General features: G+C 44.0%; 1 protein-coding gene across 1 annotated transcript in view; it reads right to left on the bottom strand.

Moving 5' to 3' along the window:
* The window catches only part of LOC120946085 (FRAS1-related extracellular matrix protein 1-like), a 208,926-nt gene extending 199,661 nt beyond the window's left edge, over nt 1-9,265 (bottom strand). The window contains exon 1 of the mRNA XM_040360818.1: nt 8,898-9,265. The gene's annotated coding sequence lies outside the window, so the exon portion shown is untranslated. The remainder of the gene's footprint in view (nt 1-8,897) is intronic.
* Between the last annotated feature and the right edge of the window lie 11,005 nt (nt 9,266-20,270).

Raw genomic sequence — 20,270 nt, 5'->3', positions numbered from 1 at the left:
ATCTACCCCCCGGCACTGCCGTCACCTTCCCGAGCACAGATCTGTCCCCCAGTACAGGTATACTCCTCCAGTTATAGCGTTTCCCCAGTACAGATTTCCTCCTCCAGTACAGTCCCCCTCCCAAGCACAGATCTGTCCCCCAGTACAGGTATACTCCTCCAGTTATAGAATTCCCCCAGTACAGATCTCCCCCTCCAGTACAGTCCCCCTCCCAAGCACAGATCTGCCCCCCAGTACAGGTATGCCCTCCAAGTTATAGAATTCCCCCAGTACAGATCTCCCCCTCCAGTACAGTCCCCCTCCCAAGCACAGATCTGTCCCCCAGTACAGGTATACTCCTCCAGTTATAGAATTCCCCCAGTACAGATTTCCCCCCACTACAGATCTACCCGCCGGTACCGTCACCTTCCCGAGCAACGATCTGTCCCCCAGTACAGGTATACTCCTCCAGTTATAGCATTCCCCCAGTACAGATTTCCCCCCACTACAGATCTACCCGCCGGTACCGTCACCTTCCCGAGCAACGATCTGTCCCCCAGTACAGGTATACTCCTCCAGTTTTAGCGTTCCCCCAGTACAGATCTCCCCCTCCAGTACAGTCCCCCTCCCAAGCACAGATCTGTCCCCCAGTACAGGTATACTCCTCCAGTTATAGCGTTCCCCCAGTACAGATTTCCCCCCACTACAGATCTACCCCCCGGTACTGTCACCTTCCCGAGCACAGATCTGTCCCCCAGCGCCGATCCCCCAGGACAGATCTGCCCTACAATTACAGATCTACCTCCCAGTACAGTCCCTCTCCCAAGCACAGATCTGCCCCCCAGTACAGGTGTACCCCCCCCAGTTATAGAATTCCCCCAGTACAGATCTCCCCCTCCAGTACAGTCCCCCTCCCAAGCACAGATCTGTCCCCCAGTACAGGTACACTCCTCCAGTTATAGCGTTCCCCCAGTACAGATTTTCCCCCACTACAGATCTACCCCCCCCGTACCTTCACCTTCCCGAGCACAGATCTGTCCCCCAGTACAGGTATACTCACAGTTATAGAATCCCCCCAGGTCCCCCCCCCCCCAGTACAGATATCCCCATCCACAACAAAACTCTTTCCCAGTATAGATCTCCCCCTTCACTACAATAATCCCCCCCCCTCCCCCCGAGCTTGGAACACCCACTTCTCTAGACTGACATTCACCCATCAAGGCATTTTGATATTTACATAACTCCACACAAGAGCCAGCTCCCCCCAATACAGATACTACCCCCCCCCCCCCAGTGCCGATCCCCCAGGACAGATCTGCCCTACAATTACAGATCTACCTCCCAGTACAGTCCCTCTCCCAAGCACAGATCTGCCCCCCAGTACAGGTATACCCCCCAGTTATAGAATTCCCCCAGTACAGATCTCCCCCTCCAGTACAGTCCCCCTCCCAAGCACAGATCTGCCCCCCAGTACAGGTGTACCCCCCCCCCCCCAGTTATAGAATTCCCCCAGTACAGATCTCCCCCTCCAGTACAGTCCCCCTCCCAAGCACAGATCTGTCCCCCAGTACAGGTATAAAAATGCAGCATGTTCTACTTTTTTTTTCTGGAACCGGAACGCACCGGCACTGGAACTACAAGCACTGGTGTGAACTATACGATTGAAAACCATTTGCCCTACTTTCCATGCATTTTTGATGCAGAAAACAACACACTGGACTGCATGTGGTGTGAACTGGCCCTAAATAGGGAAATGTGTGTTGCAGTGCATTTAGGTGCAATCCGGTGCGTTTTTGATGCATTTGGCAGCGTTCCAGTACAATCCAGTGCAGGAAATGCGCAGTATTTTCTACTTTTTTTTTCTGGAACGCACTGGTGTGAACTAGGCCATTGAAAACCATACAACCTACTTTCCATGCGTTTTTGATGCATGAAAAAAAAATCGCACTGGACTGCATGTGGTGTGAACTGGCCCTAAGAAAAAAACAGAGGGGGAAAAAATGCACTGGACTTCATCAAAAACGCATCAAAAACGCACTGGACTGCATAAAAAATGCATAAAAAATGCGCATCTGGAACGCATCCGCACTGCGTTTCTATGGTGTGAACTGGCCCCGAAAGGCCAATAGGTCACCCTCCCCCCCACGCCATTGATTGGCAAGGCTCGTTATCACGACGTCGCAGCGAGACGCTCAATATTCGCTCGGCTCTCGCGGCAAAGTTTTAGGACGAGTTCTAAAAAGTCATAAAAAAAAAAAGAAAAAGTTTAGGATGTGAAAGGAAGGAACGGCGTGAGATTTTATTACAGGCGCGCTCCGATCGCAGCTGCAGAACATCAGAAAACAGCGCCGCAAATGCTTCGCCCAGTTGGCAGCCGCCGCCATTTCCCACATCGATCCCCCGCAATCCAGCCAACGCCGCCTCTCGCTTTGTCCGAACCCCCCCCCCCACCACCCCCCCACACTTCTTTTCCTAGAAGACGTGGAATAGAATATGCTAATGGAGTGAGATTGCCGGAGATAAGCCTGCATGGATGCCTGGCATTCCTCCGCACCTGACCGCCTGAGGGATGCAGGTGTGTGTGCCTGAAATCCGATAGCGGCTCCGCAGCGCGGCCTTCGCGTCGGCTCAATGGATTATTCTCATTATCAATACTGGCATCAAAGAGGGGGAAGAAAAAAAAAAAAAAAAACGGAGCCTCGCACCTGCCAAAAAAAAAAAGAACTTTCGATATTAAAGCGACAGATTCCATCTCCGCGTCTGCCACCGCGTCTGCCACCGCGCCAGCGGCGTCTTTGGCGGGCCGCTTTGTGAAGCCGACGCACGCGGCGGCAGAATGCTGACTTTGAAGAAAATCTTTATGTATCAAAGTAACGATGAGCGGAAAGGGATTCATTCGCCCGCCGTAACGGGAGTTAAATTGTAAAAACTTTTTTTTTTTTTTTTTTTTTACGGGGAAAAATGCGACGGATAAATATTAGAGCTTCTGTATCCCATGGCGGCAGGCTCTCCCGGTGACATCATTCCTGCGCTTGAGGCAACGTTGTCATCGGATTACCTGATTGGGTGATGTTTGATAAGCACGACAAAGTGCGTCTTTTAGGTTTCATTTAGACTTCCGTTTTTTGCTGCCTGCCAACTACACCCAATAGGCAAGGGATGGGGGGAGGGGGGTTTACAAGCCATGGCTGTGATGCTTCACTTCACATCTGCGGCAAAAAGTTCACCACACATGTAGTGATCAGTGGGCGGCGAGCAAACGGAAAGTCCATGGGCCATATTCCCGTAGATTTTGGGCGGGCGTCGCGTAAGCCATTTACACTCCGCCGCCCCAACTTACAGGAGCAAGTGCTGTATTCCCCAAACACTTGCTCCGTAGTTTGGGGCGGCGTAGTGTAATTGGCCCGGCGTATCCCCGCGTAACTCCAAGGGGGCGGCTTGTATTTAAATTAAGCGCGCCCCCGATTCGAACGAACTGCGCATGCGCCGGGCTTAAAATAGCCCAGTGCGCATGCTCCAGTTCTCGGCGGAAAACATCAATGACGCCGACGTGTGCGTCATTGACGTAAAGTCGTATTCAAGAACCACTTAGGGAAACGACGTACCCGACGGGAAAAGACGACGCGGACCCGACGCCATACTTAACATGGCCTACGTGGGACTGGCGTAAGGTTACCCCTCATATAGCAGGGGTAACCTTACGCTTACGCAAACGACGTTAGCGACGGTTACGCGACGCGAATTCGTTCGGGAATCGGCGTATCAGGCTCATTTGCATAAACAAATGAGACCTGAACGTAAACGCCACCTAGCGGCCGGCTGGGTAATTACATTTAAGATCCGACAGTATAAGTGACTTACACATGTCGGATCTTAAAGGGTCACTAAAGGAAAAAATTTTTTTAGCTGAAATGACTGTTTACATGGTATAGAGACATAATAGTTAACTGATTCCTTTTAAAAATGATTAAAAATAGATAAAAAAACAATCATATAATGTGCCTGCAGTGTCATGGGCGTCCGCTGAAATTTTTTCAGAGGGGGGCGCTTTGGCAGCGGTGATACACAGTCGCAGTTAACCCTTACTTAAAACGCTAACAGGGGTTAAAAGCGCCCAGCTAGTGGCTCAATAGCGCAGCTAAAACTATGGTAAAGCGCTGCTTTTTAGTGGCGCTTTACCGATAACGCGGTCAGCTGGCAGTGTGAAATAGCTCTTGAGATAATTCAGCTTCACTCCATGCCCATATAAATATAGCCTATAGAATGTACAGACCCCCCTTCAGCACAGACCCCTCCATTCAGCACAGATGGACCCCCCATTCAGCACAGACCCCCCCATTCCACCCAGACCCCTCCATTCAGCACAGACGGACCCCCCTCCCCTCATCCCATTCAGTACCCCAGATCAGCCATCAGCGCGGCACAGGCACAGCAGGTTCCCTCCCCCTGTGTACACATTAACAGGGGGAGGCGGCTTCACTCTGCTCGCTGTGCCTGTGTGACATCCGGGCCGAGACTGCTCAGACAGCCCACAACCGTTAGACTCTTCGACACCTTCTCAATTTTCCAGGGGGGGTCAATTGCCCCCCCTTGCCCTATGGAGCGGATGCCCATGTGCAGTGTAGTTTCGTTTTTGCTGTTGTTTGCTGGTTCTCTGATGTACAGAGAGCCACTAGAGGGCAGTCAGCCAATAGAGAGCAGTGATACTTTGTCTAAAACTCCTCAGCACCAATCCAGTTTCGTTTTACTCACACCTCCTTGATTAGTGACCACCGTGAGAAATCTCCCAGTACTGTGGTTATCAGGAAACAGGCAACCAGGAAGTGTCCAGAACAGAGAGGATTTACAGCAACATCAAAGCAAAAACGAACAATGAGGACATGAAACCAGGACTGCAGTAAGGTAAAGGAAGCTATTTAGCTAAAAAAAAAAATTCCTTTAGTGACCCTTTAAGCGTATCTATGCGAAAATGATTCTAAGAATCACTCGCATAGATACGCGGGCCAAAAAAGAGAGATATGATGGAGTATCCTGAGATACTCCATCGTAACTATACTCAGAATATGGCCCCATATATTTTTGTTCTGTGTAAATAGGGCAAAAAACAAAACCAAAAAAAAATGTTATTGGGCTATTTCCCGTGCTGGACGAATGCTTTTCATTGATTTAAAACAGGAAAAAAAATTTAACCACTTCAATACGGGGCTTTTATACCCACCTCAATACCGGGCCTATTCTGGCACTTCTCTCCTACATGTACAAATCATCATTCTTTTGCTGGAAAATTACTCAGAACCCCCAAACATTATATATGTTTTTTTTTTAGCAGACACCCTAGGGAATAAAATGGCGGTCATTGCAATGTTTTATCTTGCACGGTGTTTGCGCAACAATTTTTCAAACGCCTTTTTTTGGGGGGAAAAAAATTGTTTCATAAATTAAAAAAATAACAAAACAGTAAAGTTAGCCCAATTTTTTTGTAAAGTATGAAAGATGATGTTACACCGAGTAAATAGATACCTAACATGTCACGCTTTAAAATTGCACACACTCATGGAATGGCGCCAAACTTTGGTACTTAAAAATCTCCATAGGCAACGCTTTGAATTTTTTTACAGGTTACCAGTTTAGATTTACAGAGGAGATCTAGTGCTAGAATTGTTGCTCGCACTCTAACGCACGCGGCTATACCTCACATATGTGGTTTAAACAGTGTATTTACTTCTGCGCGCGAGCTACTGGGGACAGGGGCGTTTAAAAAATTTTTTTTTACTTCTTTATTTTTTTTTTTGCACTTTTTTTTTTTTTTTTATCACTTTTATTCCTATTACAAGGAATGTAAACATCCCTTGTAATAGGAAATGTGTGTGACAGGTCCTCTTTATGGAGAGATGGTCAATAAGACCCCACATCTCTCCTCCAGGCTGGAAAGCATGAGATCGGTGAAAAAAATTTCACCGATCTCATGATCAGTGTAGCTCACTAGCCGCAACCGCGGCTTTGTTTACTTGAGGGTACCCGGGCGTGACGTCATCACATCGCGCCCGGGCCTCCGACGGTCATAGAGATGACTGGTGACCAGATGGTCACCAGTCATCTCTATGCTTCCTGCCAGCGCCGGTACGATTCTTTCTCCGGGCCCCCGATGGCACAGGAGAGCCTGCAGAAGCACCGGATGGCGGCGGGAGGGGGGGGGATGGTGGCGGGAGGGGGGATGTCCCCTCCCGCCGCCTATAAGAGTGGTCAAGATCGTTCTTATGGTGCGCAGGATCGCCGACTAAAGACATGGATATTTGAATGATGCCTCTAGCTGCACCCATCATTCAGATATCCCCCCCGCAAAGCTCAGGACGTCATATGACGTCCACCCAGGATGGGAGATCCCCTCTGTGGACATCATATGGCGATGGGCCGGTATTGAAGTAGTTAAAGGGAGGAACAATTTTATTTAATTTTTATATATTATAGGAATTACTTATTTTTTTATTTCAAGTACAGTGGAACCTCGGGTTTAAGAGTAACTTGGTTTGAGAGCGTTTTTATTTGCGAGCAACTTTTTTTTTTTTTTTTAATTCTGACTCGGTTTGCGAGTGTTGCTTCTTCGAGACAAGCAGAATTCAAGCTAAATAGGCCTGCGGTACCTCATTTGGCCTGAGGTACGGGGGCGCAGATGCCGAGCAGAGCCAAAAATAGGCCTGCAGTACCTCATTTGGCCTGAGGTACGGGGGCGCCGGAAACGTGTCCTCTGGCCTTTTCGCCCGTTTTCGGCACTCTCTGGCGTCATACCTCTGGCTGCATTCGGTATTGCATCACATTGAAGTCAAGGCGGAACAAATTATTTCCGTTTCCATTGACTTCAATAGGAAAACTCGCTTTGATATGCGAGTGCTTTGGATTACGAGCATTCTCCTGGAACGGATTACGCTCGTAACCCAAGGTTCCACTGTACTTATATAGCGCTGTCAATTTATTTATTTTTATCTCTTTCTGAGATTTGTTGATTACAAGTTAAAAACATTTTTTTTTTGCTAGAAAATTACTTAGAACCCCCAAACATTATATCTGATACTCAGGCCTGCAAGCAGCATCTTTGGAGCAGCTTTTGGGCGCTGAAAAAAACGCTCCAAAAACGCCCCTCTCCATTGAAATTAATAAAAAGCACTGTAAAAACGCCTTGCCCTTTCACACTGAGGCGTTGCGTTGGCGGGGCGTTGAAAAAAGTCCTGCAAGCGGCATCATTTGACCCCTTTCACACTGAAGCGTTTTTACAGCGTTTTAGCGTTAAAAATAGCGCTCTTAAAAAGCTCATAAAACGCTCTCCATGCATCTCAATGTACCCTTTCACACTGAGTCCTGCAAGCAGCATCTTTGGAGCATCTTTTGGGCGCTGAAAAAAACGCTCCAAAAATGCCCCTCTCCATTGAAATTAATTGAATGCGCTGTAAAAACGCCTTACCCTTTCACACTGAGGCACTGCAAAAACGCCCTAAAACGTTAGGGTCTTAGCGGTGCTTTATCAGCAGCACATTGGGATTGCAGATGAGGCTTCGCTCAAATAACGCTGTAATAATGCTCGAATAACGCTTGAAAAACGCTCGAATAACGCTCGAAAAAGACCCTAGTGTGAAAGGGGCCTTATTGGTGCTTTACCAGCACATTGGGATTGCAGATGAGGCTTCGCTCGAATAACGCTGTAATAACGCGCGAAAAACGCTGTAATACTGCTCGAAAAAACACTTGAATAATGCTGTAATACTGCTCGAAAAACGCTCGAATAACGCTGTAATACTGCTCGAAAAACACTTGAATAACGCTGTAATACTGCTCGAAAAACGCTCAAATAACGCTCGAAAAAAGCCCCAGTGTGAAAGGGGCCTTAGAGCAGCTTTTGGGTGCTAAAAAAAATGCTCCAAAAACGCCCCTCTCCATTGAAATTAATTGAAAGCGCTGTAAAAACGCCTTGCCCTTCCACACTGAGGCACTGCAAAAAAGCCCTAAAACGTTAGGGTCTTAGCGGTGCTTTACCAGCACATTGGGATTGCATTGATAACGCTCGAATAAAGATTGTATAACGCTCGAAAAAACGCTGGAATAACGCTCGAATAACGATTGTATAACGCTCGAAAAACGCTCGAATAACGCTCGACAAAACGCTCGAATAACGCTCGAAAAACGCTTGTATAATGCTCGAAAAACACTCGAATAACGCTTGTATAATGCTCGAAAAACGCTTGAATAACCCTCCAAAAAACGCTTGAATAACGCTCGAATAACGCTCAAATAATGCTTGAAAAACTCTTGATTAACGCTGAAAAAACGCTCGTGTAACGCTCTAATAACGCTCGAAAAACCCTCCAAAAAACGCTTGAATAACGCTCGAAAAACGCTCGAAAAACGGTCGAATAACGCTCGAAAAAACGCTTGAAGAACGCTTGAATAGCGCTCAAAAAGCGCCCAAATAACGCTCAAAAAACGCTCATATAACGCTCTAAAAACGCTTGAATAACGCTCCAAAAACGCTTGAATAACGCTCGAAAAACGCTTGAAAAAGGCTTGAGTAGCGCTCGAAAAACGCTTGAATAACGCTCGAAAAACGCTTGACTAACACTCGAATAACGCAAAAAAAAACGTTTGAATAACGCTCCAAAAACGCTTGAATAACGCTCGAAAAACGCCTGAATAACGCTTGAAAAACGCTTGAATAACGCAAAAAAAAAACCGCAGAACTACAACGCCATGTTCCACAGACAGGTCCCCACTCACACGTAGTTCTCAGAGCTCCAGGAACAAGCATGGAGAATCTGGAAAACACGAATTCCTCATTCCGAAGCTACAACAAGATTTTTTGTTCCCCCGTCTGTTATGACTGCGAGAGGAAAACGGCGCTGACGTTCAGCCAAGACAAGCCGGGGACGTACCTGAAAACAGATCCTCGGCCCCTCCACGTCGGATCGCTCACATGCCTGACCAAAGGACGGATTCCACAACTCCAGCCAAGTTCTTTCCACTCCCTTTGACGAAGCAGGAGGACAATGACGGGGGATTTGTGTCCTCCGCCACTTCAGTGGAAACAAAAGAAAAAGCAGGAACTCTGTGTAACTCCCCGAGTATTCCCCGCACTGCCCTGGAGTCACAGATGTTTCACTCATTCCATGAGATAGCAAGTCCGAGAATCCCGGAAATTTGCCTGTTGCTATTAGTTATGCATTCTAGACCGAGATCTGTAGGCCCTGATTATACGGCGCGGATCGCATTCCTCGTCCGTCCGGGGGGAAGAGATTCCAAAACTGGTGGAACCCTTTATGTTCAATAAAAGACACCCAACTCATTCTATGGATTGCTTTTTGTTACATTGTATTATTTTCTTAATGTGACACCAAACCGGTTTAACCAATTGCTGACCAGCGACATACCGATATGCTGCCGGATTGAAAGGATGATATCTCAGATTGGAAAGTTTATATCTCGGATTGGAAGGGTGATATCTCAGATTGGAAAGTTTATATCTCGGATTGAAAGGGTGATATCTCAGATTGGAAAGTTTATATCTCGGATTGAAAGGATGATATCTCAGATTGGAAAGTTTATATCTCGGATTGGAAGGGTGATATCTCGGATTGGAAGGGGGATATGTCGGATTGGAAGGGTGATATCTCGGATTGGGAAGGTGATATCTCAGATTGGGAGGGCGATATCTCGGATTGGGAGGGTGATATCTCGGATTGAAAGGGTGCTATCTGGGATTGGAAGGGTGATATCTCGGATTGGGAGGGTGATATCTCGGATTGGGAGGGGGATATCTCAGATTGGGAGGGCGATATCTCGGATTGGGAGGGTGATATCTCGGATTGGGAGGGCGATATCTCGGATTGGGAAGGTGATATCTCGGATTGGGAGGGTGATATCTCGGATTGGGAGGGTGATATCTCGGATTGGGAGGGCGATATCTCGGATTGGGTGGGTGATATCTCGGATTGGGAGGGTGATATCTCAGATTGGGAGGGTGATATCTCGGATTGGGAGGGTGATATCTCGGATTGGGAGGGTGATATCTCGGATTGAAAGGGTGATATCTCGGATTGGGAGGATTATATCTCAGATTGATTGATTGTCACCAGTGGTTTAGACATTAATGGCTGTGTGTTGAGTTATTTTGAGGGGACAGCAAATTTCTTAGCTTGGGAGAGTGATATCTCAGATTGGGAGGGTAATATCTCGAATTGGGAGGGTTAAATCTCAGATAAGGAGGGTGATATATCGGATTAGGAGGGTGATATCTCGGATTGGGAGGGTGATATCTCGGATTGGGAGGGTGATATCTCGGATTGGGAGGGTGATATCTCGGATTGGGAGGGTGCTATCTCAGATTGGGAGGGTGACATCTCGGATTGGGAGGGTGATATCTCGAATTGGGAGGGTTAAATCTCAGATAAGGAGGGTGATATATCGGATTAGGAGGGTGATATCTCGGATTGGGAGGGTGATATCTCGGATTGGGAGGGTGATATCTCGGATTGGGAGGGTGCTATCTCAGATTGGGAGGGTGACATCTAGGATTGGGAGGGTGATATCTCGAATTGGGAGGGTTAAATCTCAGATAAGGAGGGTGATATATCGGATTAGGAGGGTGATATCTCGGATTGGGAGGGTGATATCTCGGATTGGGAGGGTGATATCTCGGATTGGGAGGGTGATATCTCGAATTGAAAGGGTGCTATCTCGGATTGGGAGGGTGCTATCTCAGATTGGGAGGGTGACATCTCGGATTGGGAGGGTGATATCTCGAATTGGGAGGGTTAAATCTCAGATAAGGAGGGTGATATATCGGATTGGGAGGGTGATATCTCAGATTGGGAGGGTGATATCTTGGATTGGGAGGGTGACATCTCGGATTGGGAGGGTGATATCTCGGATTGGGAGGGCGATATCTCGGATTGGGAGGGTGACATCTCGGATTGGGAGGGTGATATCTCGGATTGGGAGGGTGATATGTCGGATTGGAAGGGTGATATCTTGAAATTGGGAGGGTAATATGTTGGATTGGAAGGGTTATATCTCGTATTGAGAGGGGGATATGTCGGATTGGGAAGGTTATATTCGGCCCGAATATAAATTCCGATGAATTTTTGGTTATTTGAGGATTCAAATATATCCGAATCTCCAGATAATATAGTAACGAGTATGAAAAAGGGGGGGAACTAATGCGCAAATCAACCTACCCAAGGTAGAAATAAACTATAAATAACAACTAATAAGCAGCTGCCACTACTAAAAATGCTCACGCACTCAGAATAAATGAATTACAGGTAGGGTGTAGTAGCGCTTGCCCAATAAAACTATTTAAATAAAATGACAATCCAAAAAAGTATAAATGTAAAACCGTCAAGCCACCACCGACTGTAGGTCTAAAGGTTTTCCACTCAAAATGTCCAAAGAAATAACCACCCAATATTTAAAAATCAAATATGGTAAGTGGTAATGCGGTAAGATACCGTGATGGCACTTGCTAGGAACTATCTAAAAATAGATCAAGAAAGTAAAATCATGTATGAGTATCCAAAAATATCTGTAAGTATATATGTTCCACTTCAAGTCAAACCCGCCCAGCATCAATCAATTGATGTAGAGGGTAAAGAGAGTGAAATATTAATAATAAAAAACTGATTGAGTAGACAAACGTGCCACCAAGAGCATCGTGCTACCAAAAAAATCCATAAATATGATGAGGAATAAAAATATATCGTAGACCAAAAGTTATATTAAATTGTGAATAAAGATTCCTATAATGATGCTACATCAATATAAAGTGCAATGTGCAAAATGATATATATAATAATTATCAGTGAAAGGAATAATGAAATCCAGTGAGAAATCTAAAAAATAAAAATACAATTCATGCATCAGTGAAAATAAAGTCCAAAATTATTTTGCAGTGAAATAGTAGCGGTGAAAAAATATGTGTCCCATACAGTAAATCCCTTAAGGGATTAAAATCAAATATACTGTTAGAAAAAAATATAAAATAAAAAATAATAAAAAACATGCCAAAGTGACAAATGCACAATTGTGCAAATACAACGAAATCCAAAGTTCAAAATGTATTTCTTTAAAACTTCAATCGCTGATTTCCAGTGTATTAAGTGCTCCACCAACAATCGATGATTCAGTGCATCAAAATAAACATGCACACGTGCTTAAAAGGAAGATAATAGATGCCACTCGTCTCTCAGTGCAAGTGTGGGATAAGCGTTTCCACCAGCCCCTTACCTTAGTAAGGCTTTGAAAAAAGCCTAATGTAGTGCTGTTCAGGATGGGATATACCTCACACAGTCAGCTTGCTGTTCCAAATTCCGCACCTGAGCGCTCGACCATCTCAGCGCTCTTTGCAGCAGATCCTCTCACTCAGGCCGTGCGTGTTCTATTGAGCTCAATAGAACACGCACGGCCTGAGTGAGAGGATCTGCTGCAAAGAGCGCTGAGATGGTCGAGCGCTCAGGTGCGGAATTTGGAACAGCAAGCTGACTGTGTGAGGTATATCCCATCCTGAACAGCACTACATTAGGCTTTTTTCAAAGCCTTACTAAGGTAAGGGGCTGGTGGAAACGCTTATCCCACACTTGCACTGAGAGACGAGTGGCATCTATTATCTTCCTTTTAAGCACGTGTGCATGTTTATTTTGATGCACTGAATCATCGATTGTTGGTGGAGCACTTAATACACTGGAAATCAGCGATTGAAGTTTTAAAGAAATACATTTTGAACTTTGGATTTCGTTGTATTTGCACAATTGTGCATTTGTCACTTTGGCATGTTTTTTATTATTTTTTATTTTATATTTTTTTCTAACAGTATATTTGATTTTAATCCCTTAAGGGATTTACTGTATGGGACACATATTTTTTCACCGCTACTATTTCACTGCAAAATAATTTTGGACTTTATTTTCACTGATGCATGAATTGTATTTTTATTTTTTAGATTTCTCACTGGATTTCATTATTCCTTTCACTGATAATTATTATATATATCATTTTGCACATTGCACTTTATATTGATGTAGCATCATTATAGGAATCTTTATTCACAATTTAATATAACTTTTGGTCTACGATATATTTTTATTCCTCATCATATTTATGGATTTTTTTGGTAGCACGATGCTCTTGGTGGCACGTTTGTCTACTCAATCAGTTTTTTATTATTAATATTTCACTCTCTTTACCCTCTACATCAATTGATTGATGCTGGGCGGGTTTGACTTGAAGTGGAACATATATACTTACAGATATTTTTGGATACTCATACATGATTTTACTTTCTTGATCTATTTTTAGATAGTTCCTAGCAAGTGCCATCACGGTATCTTACCGCATTACCACTTACCATATTTGATTTTTAAATATTGGGTGGTTATTTCTTTGGACATTTTGAGTGGAAAACCTTTAGACCTACAGTCGGTGGTGGCTTGACGGTTTTACATTTATACTTTTTTGGATTGTCATTTTATTTAAATAGTTTTATTGGGCAAGCGCTACTACACCCTACCTGTAATTAATATAGTAACGAATCTCGTTTTTTTTTTTTTTTTTTACTTTTTAATTGCCGGCACTCTTTTTTTTTTTACATTCAGCTGTCTGTGGGGAAGCCCGCTGACATCAGTTGTCATCGGTTGTTAAGGACGCAATGGCCGGCTCCCCGGCCCGCTGCTTAACAACCAGCTATTCTTTACACAGAGTTCGAATCCTTCAGAAAAATTTGGAATTCGGAATTTGGAATTGGAATTTGGAATTAATGAATAAACAAAACTAAATTAAATTAAACAAATTCTGAAACAAATCAGTGAAACAAAATTAGTAACATAACGAATTTATCTGGAACAAACAAAACAAATGTTTCCGTTCTGCACATGGCTGGTTGTCCTATTGCTATCTGCCGATTGCCTGCCACAGACAAGGTCCTGCACCGCTATCTTCTATGGCTGTTATATCGGGGGCTGTTGTCTCTTCTGGATTTGTGCCGTTGATTCGGCACATCATCAGAGGCAGGGCTGCTGATAGGGGGGGGGGGATCACCAGTCCTCCTGTAGAGGAACCGGGCAAAAAATGACATCTTATCATTGAACAATCCTGAGAGTAGTTCATTAACCATAATCCATGAAAGTTTAGATTTCAGTAGCTCAACAGGAATTATGGGAGATTCCCGAGATCTACAGTAGCAATGGAAATCCTGCCAGCTGTTAAGGCCTCGTACACACGACGGGACATGTCCAATGAAAACGGTCCGCGGACCGTTTTCATCGGACATGTCCGCTGGTCGGATTTTGGTCTGATGGCTGTACACACCATCAGACCAAATTTCCCGCGGACAGCGAACGGGGTGACGTGGCCGCGCCGTCGACGCAGCGACGTGTGCGACCCTGGAAGGTCAATGCTTCCACGGATGCGTCGAATCACTTTGACGCATGCGAGGGCTTTCGGCCGAGCGGACATGTCCGGTGAGTCGTACAGACGACCGAACATGTTCGACGCACAGGCTTCCAGCGGACATGTTTCTTAGCATGTTAAGAAACATTTGTCCACTGGAAACTGTCTGATCCGCCGGAAAATTGTCCAGTCGGCCGTACAAACGACCGAACATGTCCGCGGAAACTGGTCCGACGGACCAGTTTCAGCAGACATGTTCGGTCGTGTGTACGAGGCCTTAAATAAAAGCAATTTGTCTCCTAAAGTGCCTCTGTAGTCCCTCCGACGCACAAATCCCGATAGGACCTGTTGAAATTTTTAACATTAGATTGAGGCTAATTACGGGAAGCAGAATCGGGTGTTTTTTTTTTAAATCAATGCAGTACTTACCGTTTTAGAGATCGATGTTCTCCCGCCGCTTCCGGTGTGGGCTGCGGGACTGGGCGTTCCTATTTGATTGACAGTCTTCCGACCGTCGCATACAGCGCGTCACGAGTTTCAGAAAGTAGCCGAACGTCGGTGTGCAGGCGCTGTATAGAACCGCACAGACGTTCGGCAACTCGTGACGCGCTGTATGCGACCGTCGGAAGCCTGTCAATCAAATAGGAACGCCCAGTCCCGAAGACCATACCCGGAAGCGGCGGGAGAACGTCGATCTCTAAAACGGTAAGTACGGCTTTGATTTAAAAAAAAACACCCGATTCTGCTTCCCGTAATTAGCCTCAATCTAATGTTAAAAAAAGTTCTTTCGGGTGAACTCCCGCTTTAAGGCCTTGTTCAAACAACCATTGGATGAAGATGTACAAGGAGTGATAACAAGGCCCACAGCTACTGATCTAGGCAATGCTTGAGGCAGCTCAAGGCAAAAGCTGTGATGAGTGCTGATGTGTAGGGAAGACATGCCGAGTGCCCCTTTTTTACTGCTGGAAGTGGCAGAATATCTATAAATGTGGTTTTATAATTTGATATCTCCTCCGATTCACTCCTCACAGAAGAAAATAGGTGCTAGATGCTTTGAGAGATAGATAGATAGATAGATAGATAGATAGATAGATAGATAGATAGATAGATAGATAGATAGATAGATAGATAGATAGATAGATACAGATATATGCAGATTGATAGATAGATAGATAATAGCAGTAAAAGCAATATAGACTTTATAGTATAGAAAAGATACATAGAGAATAGGCATTTTCTGGTTATCATTATGCTCATCACATTCCTCCCACTGACACCAATGATAGATAGATAGATAGATAGATAGATAGATAGATAGATAGATAGATAGATAGATAGATAGATAGATAGATAGATAGATAGATAGATATAGAGATAGAGATAGAGATAGAGATAGATAGATAGATAGATAGATAGATAGATAGATAGATAGATAGATAGATAGATAGATAGATACAGAAAGATAGATATAGATAGATAGATAGATAGATAGATAGATAGATAGATAGATAGATAGATAGATAGATAGATACAGATATAGATTGATAGATAAATAGATAGATAGATAGATAGATAGATAGATAGAGATAGAGATAGAGATAGATAGACATAGAGATAGAGAGAGAGATAGATAGATAGATAGATAGATAGATAGATAGATAGATAGAGAGATAGATAGATAAATAGATATATAAATAGATAGATACAGAAAGATAGATAGATAGATAGATAGATACCGATATATAGATTGATAGATAAATAGATAGATAGATAGATAGATAGATAGATAGATAGATAGATGGATGGATGGATAGATAGATTGATAGATTGATAGATAGATAGATAATAGCAGTAAAAGCAATATAGACTTTATAGTATAGAAAAGATACATAGAGAATAGGCATTTTCTGGTTATCATTATGCTTATCACATTCCTCCCACCGATACCAATGATGTGGCACTATTCCTCCCACTGACACCAATGTTGGGACACTATTCCTCCCACTGACACCAATGATGGGGCACTATTCCTCGCACTGGCACCAATGATGGGACACTATTCCTCCCACTGACACCAATGATGGGGCACTATTCCTTCCACTGACACCAATGATGCGACACTATTCCTTCCACTGACACCAATGATGGGGCACTATTCCTCGCACTGGCACCAATGATGGGACACTATTCCTCCCACTGACACCAATGATGGGACACTATTCCTACCACTGACACCAATGACGGGGCACTATTCCTCCCACTGACACCAATGACGGGGCACTATTCCTCCCACTGACACCAATAATGGGACACTATTCCTCCCACTGACACCAATGATGGAGCACTATTCCTCGCACTGACACCAATGATGGGACACTACTCCTCCCACTGACACCAAGGATGGGACACTATTCCTCCCACTGACACCAATGATGGGACACTATTCCTCCCACTGACACCAATGATGGGGCACTATTCCTTCCACTGACACCAATGATGGGGCACTATTCCTCCCTAGGGTCCAAGATTCTCTATCCACTGTCCCAAATATATACAAATAACTTGATATCTCCCACAAATTTGTTGACTTAATACTTTCTAGCACTAAAAAGAAGATTCCTGTTCGTACAACAGCAAACCTTTTGTTAAATTCTTCTATGATAATAAAATATTGAAGTGCCTCGTGATCAGTCACACCGGCAAAAAACACAAAAAGAATTCTGGACAGCGACCTCTGTTACCTGCTATTAGGCAAGCTTCCCTTTCCTAGATTTGTAGCGGTCGCCGCGCTGGATGCCGCGTCTCTATTGTGAATTCCAGATTGGGCGGATATTATGTGCAGCTGGAGGACATGTTGGTTCCTCCAGGGGTACGGAACTGCAGATGCCAAGACCTGCGGGGCAAAGTACAAATCTAACATCAGAGAAAAGCTCATTGTCATCCGAATGTCTATCAGAAAGTTCCCTTTATTTCAATTGCACCAATAGCTATGAAGAAAGGGAAGAAATCTACAATTCCGGGGCCGGATTCAGTAACAATTGCGCTTTTTTTACGGAGGCGCAGGGCAACGTTTTTTTGCCCTGCGCCCCCGCAATTTTTTTGCGCTGCCCTCGGTTCACGGAGCAGAAGCTCCGTAAATTGCAAAATGCCCGGCGCAAGAGCGCGCAATTTAAATGATCCCGTAGGGGGCGGAAATCATTTAAATTAGGCGCGTTCCCGCGCCGATCGTAGAGCGCATGCTCCGTCGGGAAACTTTCCCGACGTGCATTGCGGCAAATGACGTCGCAAGGACGTCATTTGCTTCAAAGTGAACGTGAATGGCGTCCAGCGCCATTCACGATTCACTTACGCAAACAACGTAAATTTCAAATTTCGCGACGCGGGAACGACGGGTATACGTAACATGGGCTGCCCCTGCTAATAGCAGGGGCAGCCTTACGCAAAAACCGCCGTACGGAAACGACGTAAATTGCGTACGCAGGGCTCGCGCAACGTTGTGAATCGGTGTTAGTATGCAATTTGCAAACTATACGCTGAGCACAACGGGAACGCCACCTAGCGGCCATCGCAAGAATGCAGCCTAAGATATGCGGGCATAAGAGCCTTATGCCGCGCAAATCTTAGGCTGCAGTCGGCGTAACGAGGTTCCTGAATCAGGAGCATTCGTTACGCCGGCGCAAGTAAGCAATTGCGCTGCGTAACTATGGTTACGCAGGCGCAATTGCTCTCTGAATCCGGGCCATTGTTTTTTGGTTGCCCTGCTTTTAGAATGCGCTCACAAACACCCCCTGCTGCATCTAGTGTGAATGAACTCTAAATGGGCCCTTAGAATATTGTTTTCTGACGGCAACCAATCGTAGTACAAGGAAGCAATCAGATCCCCCCCAAACAAAAAAAAAAGAAGAAAGTTAAACTGAAATGTGCAAACATTCTGAAAGCTTCTCTATTGTCCTGAATAATTGGGTTGAAGTTTGTCCTCAAAAGGTGAACATTTGCAACTAACGCACACATTTGCTCCAAATTTTACTCCCAATGGCAAAAACCTGGGATGGATTGAATAATTTATGTCAAGAAACAGCTTCGCCATCCGCTGGCGGAGTTCAGAGCAGGTCGGCGCGGCTGGAAGACGGTAACACAGTGCCAGATCAAAGCTTCCCTGCAGGAAATGTGTACATTAGAAGCATATAGGGACCATTAGGTTGAAAATATTTCCGGGGGTCACTTTTGCTGATGAAGCAACGAAACACTAGAATCTCATGTTGGCTTTATGCCGGGCCGCCATCACGGGGGTACAGGCAGTACACCTGTAAGGGGCCCGGATGGCAACCTCCTTTTTTTATTTATTTTTAAATAAAACAAAATATTTTTTTGAATATATTTTTATTTTATTTTTTATTAAAGGGCCAATTTTTTTTTTTTAGGTCCGGAGGTCCCCAGGGCCCCGGATGACAACCCACTTTTTTTTTATATAAAAAATTTTTTTTTTATATTTTTTTTTTATTTCTTTTAATATATATATATATATATATATATATATATATATATATATATATATATATATATATATATAAAATATATAATATAAATATTATTATTATTATTATTATTATTATTATTATTAAAGGACCCAGAGGTCCCCAGGGCCCCGGATGACAACCCACTTTTTTTTATATAAAAAAAACTTTTTTTATATATTTTTTATTTCTTTTAATGTATATATATATATATATATATATATATATATATATATATATATATATATATAAAAATATAATATTATTATTATTATTATTATTATTATTATTATTATTATTAATAAAGGACCCAGAGGTCCCCAGGGCCCCGGATGGCAACCCCCCCTTTTTTTTTTATAAAAAAATTATGTTATTTTTTTTTCTTTTTATTTCTTTTTTTTATATATATATATTAAAGGGCTCAGAGGTCCCCAGGGCCCCATGTGGCAAACACCCTTATAAATGTATTTTTTTTTTCTTTGTTTATATATTTTTTTTTATTTATTTTATTAAAGGGCCCAGAGGTTCTTTTATTTTTTATACATGTTTATTTAAAAAAAATATATATATATATTTTATTTTTTATTAAAGGGCTCAGAGGTCCCGAATGGAAACCCCCCTTTTTTTGTAATTTCTTTATATAAAAACAATTTTTTAAAGGGCCCAGAGGTCCCCAGGGCCCCAGATGGCATCCCCCCATTTAAAAAAAAAAAAAATATATATATATATATATATATATATATATATATTTTTTTTTTTTTCATATAATTTTTACTTCTTTTTTTCTTTTTATTAAAGGGCCCAGAGGTCCCCAGGGCCCCGGATGGCTACACCCCTTTTTTTTATATTTTTCTTTTTTTTGTAAAGGCAGCCCCCCCCGCTTCTCAATTTCAGGCGGCTGCACCCCGCCCCCCCCTCTCTGCTCCAGGGGGCCCATGCCTGAAGCTGTGTAAGGGGCCCCATAATTCCTGATGGCGGCCCTGGCTTTATGTGTGAGAGATCAGTAGAAAGGAAAGAGGAAGGACTGTCCTAGCACACCTATTCAGCGCGCTTTACCTTCCAGTTCAGCTCCGACACCTGTACCAGTTACCTATGGAACAAAGCAGTTTTTTAATTCCTGATATGGGCCTCTTTTATTTGTTGATGACCAGATCCCGACCGCCCCGCGTGCATTTACTGCAGCAAGGTCGGCCGTTCTGGTCAGAATCACATACCTGTACTTGATTCTGCACGGTGACCCCGCCCCTTGTGACGTCACCACCTGGGACATGATGGGACGGTGACTTCATAAGGGGCGGGGTCACCAGATGACATCACCCAGTGACCTCTGCCCCATGCCTATATAATTTGTTG

This window comes from Rana temporaria, chromosome 7, assembly GCF_905171775.1.
Source record: "Rana temporaria chromosome 7, aRanTem1.1, whole genome shotgun sequence".
Lineage (NCBI taxonomy): Eukaryota > Metazoa > Chordata > Amphibia > Anura > Ranidae > Rana > Rana temporaria.
This window is presented reverse-complemented; position numbering and strand designations above follow the sequence as displayed.